This window comes from Nomascus leucogenys, chromosome 6 (assembly GCF_006542625.1).
Source record: "Nomascus leucogenys isolate Asia chromosome 6, Asia_NLE_v1, whole genome shotgun sequence".
In the NCBI taxonomy this organism is placed as follows: domain Eukaryota; kingdom Metazoa; phylum Chordata; class Mammalia; order Primates; family Hylobatidae; genus Nomascus; species Nomascus leucogenys.
The window spans coordinates 9019680-9026586 of NC_044386.1; the positions used below are offsets into that span (position 1 = coordinate 9019680).

General features: G+C 41.1%; 1 long non-coding RNA gene across 1 annotated transcript; it reads left to right on the forward strand.

Annotated features, from left to right (window-relative positions):
* The first annotated feature begins 1002 nt into the window (after window positions 1-1002).
* LOC115835372 lies at window positions 1003-4482 on the forward strand. Its single transcript, XR_004030338.1, has 2 exons — window positions 1003-1174; window positions 4249-4482. It is a non-coding gene; the product is annotated as an uncharacterized LOC115835372 (long non-coding RNA).
* The last annotated feature ends 2425 nt before the right edge of the window (window positions 4483-6907 follow it).

Sequence of the window (6907 nt, forward strand, 5' to 3'; positions counted from 1 at the left end):
TTAATTACATGCCAATTAAGGGGTAGATTATTCAGAAATTTTTGGAAAAGGAATGGTAACTTTCAGGGCATTGCCATGGAAAGGGGCAGTAACTTCCAGGTGTTGTCATGGAAACAGGCAGTAACTTCCAGGTGTTGCCATGGCAATGGTAAACTGTCATGGTGCTGGTGGGCATGTCTTATGGAGAGGTACTTTGGATGCCTCTTCCCTGTTTCAGCCAGTCTTTAATCTGGTCCAGAGTCAAGTCCCACCTCATACCTCAACACGACTGTATCCCTGAATACACAAGAAACCCTTGGCAACATCTAGTCTTCTAATTGCGGATGACAAGGGGAGCACATACAGGAATAAACCTTTGCTGGAGAACCACACAGTGGCTCCTGGTGGGGTGGGAATGGGCATAAAAGAGATATGAGGCAGACTGACCAATGACGGAGGATCAAAACAAGAAAAGGCACATTTGAGAGCAATTATAAGGTCAATGATACTGAGAAGCGCTGCTCTTCTAAATCTACCTCCCAATAACATATTGGTCTAAATTGAAAGGGTTCTTCCTGTTTGTAATCATACATGATTTTAATTTAACCCACACAATCTCCCTGTACCAGTTTGCTAGAGCTGCTGTGGTAAAATACCAAAACTAGATGGCTTAAACAACAGTGATTTATTGTCACACAGTTCTGTAGACAAGAAGACTAAGATCCAGCTGTCAGCAGGGTTGGTTCCTTGGAGGACTGTGAGGGAGAATCTGCTTCAGCCTCTCTAGCTTCTAAAGGTTTGCTCGCTGGGATATTTAGTGTTACTTGGCTTGTAGACACATCACCCCAACCTCTGGCTTTATGTACACACATCATTCTCCCTGTGTGTGCCTCTCTGTGCATAAATTCCTTTATTTTTTTTAATAAGGACACCAGTCATATTGGATTAGGGCCTCACCTGCTCCATTGTGACTTCATATTAACTACTTACATCTACAACAACCTAATTTCCAAATAAGGTCACATTCTGAGCTTCTGGGAGTTAAGACCTCAACATGTAAATCTGGAGGGTTGCAATTCAACACGTAACATTCCCTAACACAATATTTCCATAACAGTCTATAAGTGTCTTCTTCAGGCTAAGGGATCGGGGCCTCGTCTATCAAAGTTGTAATAAGGAACAAAGGTTGTTGAAGGTAAGATGAGACTCAAGATTAAATACTATGTTCAAACTGCAGAATCAAAGACGACATCGAGGCCAAATATCTAAAAAAGAAAATCTGATGGATTGCCAAAGTAAGAGGATCAGAAGGAAGTATTAAAACTAAGATAAGGATACAGAAAGTTGCAATATTGGATTTGACATAAATGTACAAAAAACAGGGAAGGTTAAATAAATCATGATACAACCATCAAAATTAAAGATTTGGTAAGTATTTTCTCATCCCATGAATAAAGGCCCATCCATCTTTTTGTTGAAGGATATTCAGCCCATATTAGCCAGGGTTGAAGATCCTACACAAAAAGATTTGAGTTGCCATTTTCTCAAATAATACCCTCAGACACTGACTCTTCATAATGGGTTCTGTTAGTACAACTCTGGAAGTCTTAGAGAGAAGTTTATTCATTCCATTCAAAGGATACCTGTTTTGAGAGCCCCCAGCTAAATTTGGGTTCTAGTACCAGAGCAGCTAGCAACCCTGCCCTAATGGGACATGAAGGGTACCTGGACATGGGTGTTAACAGTGTACCTTTCACGGGATACTTCTTTTACTTGGCAGACTTCCTAATGCTTACTTGACTGACTTGCAGTCAGGGAGTCCCTCACATAGGAAACTTGTTTACACTGGCAGATGTCCTTGTGGCTCTTATCTGACCCATCTCCAGGGATAACCTCTAGTTCTTTAGATGGAAGGTGCAAATCCTATGAGTCAAGAGTGAAGCTCTCCATCCTCAGTAATGCAGGCAGAAATGGAGTCAGGCAGAGAGAGAGAGAGAGAGAGAGAGCGTGCACACATGAGTGCATGCTCTCAGCAGCGTATATAAAAGAACAGGGTATCAGTCACTTCAAGTAACTGGGCAAATGCCTGAATGACCCCCTTAAAGAAAGCAGAAGGAAGTGCGGAGCTCAGTCTGCCAGACTGGAGAGAGACACCTCCAAGTTCTTATCTTTGGCCACTGGCTTGAGCCATTTGAGTATAGCATGGAACTAAAGGCTGTGTCAATGGTGACTGAACCCTGCTTCTGATATGAGAAAGTCAAACTTGTTTTCAAAATAGATGCTGATGCAAGATAAAATCATAACTATTTACCACAATGCCTTCAGGTATTAGGGCCTAAGGTTTGGTTTTGCTTTTTTGTTTTTGTTTTTTGGCTTTTCAATCCTGGTTAAGAAGTGCTAAAAGATATTATAGCCCTACATTCTGATTGGTATCAAGGGCAAATTTTCCTTCTTTTACAATGTGTTTTCTAGTTTTTTTGTTTTTTTTTTTGAGACGGAGTCTTTCTCTGTGCCCCAGGCTGGAGTGCAGTGGCGCGATCTCGGCTCACTGCAAGCTCCGCCTCCCGGGTTCACGCCATTCTCCTGCCTCAGCCTCCCGAGTAGGTGGGACTACAGGCACCTGTCAACACCCCCGGCTAATTTTTTGTATTTTTAGTAGAGACGGGGTTTCACCGTGTTAGCCAGGATGGTCTCGACCTCCTGACCTCTTGATCTGCCCGCCTCAGCCTCCCAAAGTGCTGGGATTACAGGCTTGAGCCACCGCGCCCGGCCTCTAGTTTTTTTTTATTTTGTTACAATGAGCATAAAGGAAGAAAAGATTATGCATTTGAATAATAATTTTATTTACATTTTACTTATTAAAAAGAAGGCAATAACTTGCATTTCTAACAATGGTTTATTAGAACCAAACCTTCAGATAGAAGCAACTAAGAATGCTAGATAAAATATTTAAAACATCTCCTTCTAAGAATTTAAGAACTCACAGATAGCCAAAATAAAATCTAAGGAAAGCTGAAATCCAGAAAGCCAAGTACAAGAAACTTAATCTACTTTGCCCTGCAGTTACTTGCCTACCCTGAGAAATTCCTGCTTTGATTTTGCAACCTCCCTTGTACAGCACAAGATACAGAGGTCAACACCCAGGCTGTATCCCAAGTGGAGCAACTAATAGGAGGCTCTCCTTATATTAAGCAAGGGGAGAAAAAAAAAAGGACAATGAACTCATGGTTATGGTGCTATGAATAAACTCCTCTCTCACGTCTTTGCAGGAGAATACAGAGGAAGTTGTTGGGCCCTGTCTGGAGTAGGTACTAAAGGAAAAGAAAAAGTGTTCCTACCAAATTATAGCCATTAGCTACAGCATTGCCTGGGAGATACAGGGATCCACAGATTACAAACTTGTTTATGGTCACCCAAGACCACACATACAGAAACTTGGCAGTAGCAAATGCACATTCTCTCTATAGAGAAAATTGTCTATTGACCCTCAAAATATTACCACAATAAAACCCTGAGACAACAAACCCCACACAAATAACCCAGCACACAAGGAAAGAAATCACCATGAGTAAAATCAAGAAGAAACAGTAGAATAATTGAATCATACCCACAAGATTACAGTATTTCAAAGAGATATCTGCACTTCCATGTTTATTGCAGCACTATTCACGATGGTCAAGATACGGAATAAACCTAAGGACCCATCAACAAATGAATGGATAAAGAATATATGGTATATATACACAATGGAATACTATTTGGCCATAAAAAGGATAAAATCATGTCATTTGGCTCAATGGAGATAGAACTGGTGGTCATTAAGTAAAGTAAAATAAGCCTGGCACAGAAAGACAAATATTGCATGTTCTCACTCATTCATATACAGTGTGTGTGTGTATATATACACACACACACTATATATATACACACACACTATATACACACACACACATACACACACACACTAATAAAGTAGATTCTATGGAAGCATACAGTAGAATTGTGGTAACCAAAGGTTGGGAAGGGAAGTGAGAAGGAGGAGATGAAGAGAAGTTGGTTAAGGGGTATAAAAATACAGTTAGATAGAAAAAGTAAGTTTAGTATTTGATAGTATGGTTGGAGAATTAAAGTTAACAATAATATTGTATATTTCAAAATGCCTGAAGAATTGCAAGACAAAGAACAGTTAAATGTTTGAAAGAAAAGATAAATGTTTAAGGTGATGGATATCTCAGTTACTCTGATTTGATTATTATACATTGTATGCAGATATCCAAAGGGCAATGTAACCCAAAAATGTGCACAACTCATATATATGGAGCATCAGGAAGAGTAGCTAATGGATGTGGGGCTTAATACCAAGGCAATGGGTTGATTTGTGCAGCAAACCACCATGGTTCGTGTTTACCTATGTAACATACTTGTACATCCTGCACATGTACCCAGAACTTAAAAGTTGAAGGAAAATAAATTTAATATAAATAAATAAATTTAATATAAATATTTATTTTGAATTATTTATCAGGAAGTTTGTATATCTCCATGTCTTTGGGGTCAGCTACTAGAGATTATTGTGTTCTTTGGGTGGGAGTTATGTCTCATTGGTTTTTTGTGTTTCTTGTTGTCTTACATAGATGTCTGAACATTTGAAAAAGTAGAGGTGGCTTGTTCCAGTCTGCAGACTGGCTTTGTCTTGGGGGAGCCCTTCACCAGTCAGCCCACCCAGAGATTCTGGGTATATCACCTGGTATGGTTCATGAGCAGGCTTGCTGCTAATGTCCTCCAGCAGGCTGGCCTGTTTCTTGGGTCAGTAGGTGAGCAGGCCCTGGTGCCTGGGTCTGCAGGTGCCAGCAGGGTGACTAGGGCCATGGGGGGTATTCTAGGGCTGGGGTGGGCATGAAGTCTGGGGCTGTAGGGGCCATCCCAGTGCTGGGGGTGGTCTGGAGCCTAGGGCTGCTGGGGCTACCCTGGCCCTAGGGTGGGCCTAGAGTCTGAATCTGTGGGGGCTGACCTGGCCCTAGGGTAGATCCAAAGCCACTGGGGCCCAGTCTGGATCCTGGGGCTGAGGCAGGCCTGAAGACTGAGTCTGTCAGGCCCGACTGGAGCCTGGGGCTGCAGGATCCAGCCTTGGACTAGGGTAGTCCTACAGGTTCAGTCCAGAGGGACCAGCCTGGAGTCTGAGGTTATGGTGAGCCCAGTGTTGGGTTTTACTGTGGCAGGCCCAGTGTTGGCATCCAAGGCAAAGTGCAATGCTCATTTTTCTCTCCTTTCCCCAAGCGAAGGGTATCTCTCTCCATGCCGTGCTGCCTGAAGTTGGGGGCAGTGATGCAGGTAATGGAAGACTGTCCTTCTCACCCTCCTCAGTGCTACTCATAACATCAGGATGAAGCTTACAGACATCACATTGAGTAAAAGGAGTCAGACATAAAAGAATACATTGATATGATTCCCTCAATGTTAAGTTCAAGAGCAGGATAATCTAAACTATATTGCTTAGTGATGCTTTTTATAAAAGATAAAAATATCTTTAAAAAGCAATGATATATTTTAACAAAATAGCAGAACAAAGATGAGTCTCTGGGAGGACAATATATAAGGAAATTGGGAGTCTGACAAGGCTCTGTTTCTTAGACTGAATGGTTGTTACAGGGGTGTTTTCTTTAAAAGAGTTCCTTAAACAACAGCTTGTTTAGATTGTACGCACTTTCCTGTCTATTAATATAATTCAAAATAAAACAAGGGAAATAATTTGCAAAAGAAAACGTCTCCTGGATGTTTTGGACTTAGAAAATAAAAGCAAGAATTAGTAGGTAGCAGACAAGCTGTAAGCAATTTTGCACCATTGAGTATACAAAGTGGTGTCAGCTGATAGTTTTCACGTTCCACTCACGGAGAGGTAGATGGGTTTAACAGCTGTGTTTAAAGTGTCAGATGCAAGAGCAATGATAGGTTTCCCTTAAACGATTTTTACTAATTCCCTCCCAGCTCAAGAACCTTTTCATTAAAATGGTCCTTTCCTGCCTATCAGAAACAATTAAATCCTCACCTCGTAGCAGTCTCGGTCTTAGGTCAACCACTCCCTTTGGCCCCCAAAATATACCTCCAATATTATCTAACACGAATTGGAATTGCCACACGGTCAAGGCAATAAAGAAATAAAGCCACGAAAGAAATCAAATGAAAGCAAAGGTATAAAATGATATTAGCTGTTAGTCTGCAGAAAGAAAAGCTGAAGGAATTCGAAACAGCCACAGGAACTTTCTATGAACCAGGAGACAGAGGCACTTCCATTTACAAACCACACTTTGTTTTTCATAGAGTGGGTTGATCATCACGTAAGAACTGAAAATTCAGCATTCCTTCTAAGGCGAATTTTGTTCAAACTGATATAAGCGCCCCAGATGGTTTGGCTTATGAGGTATCCCATTGATTACTGCATTCTACTCTTGCAAGCCATAGATCTGTTGTAATCTAACTGTCTGGGGAGTGTCCATTATTCTAGTTTCAAACCCATTCTGTCCTCGGTCACACGCATTCAAGCAAAGTAATGCAAGGGGACCAGATAAAAGCCATCCCTTAGAAACCTCAGTTGCTGCTTGCCTCTCCCACAGAATTGAATATATTACTCCAGCTATCGTCAACAAACTTGCATCAACAACAGGATCCTCACTGTTTGGAAGACAGCCCCTGAGACCCAGAGCAAATGGGTCAAAGTCTCAGTTGCATCAGTATAACTACAAAGACAATAATTTTTACTTCTCTCACAGGATTCAGTGAAAAAGTAAGTGAATAAAAATAGACTGAAAACACCAATATAAGGAGCTAAAAGTACTGTGCGCATTGTTGTAAAATATTAACAGTCCAATCATTTATCGCCACTGAACGTCTAATATCTTATCTGACAGGTAGTAAACTTTCAGAGACATAA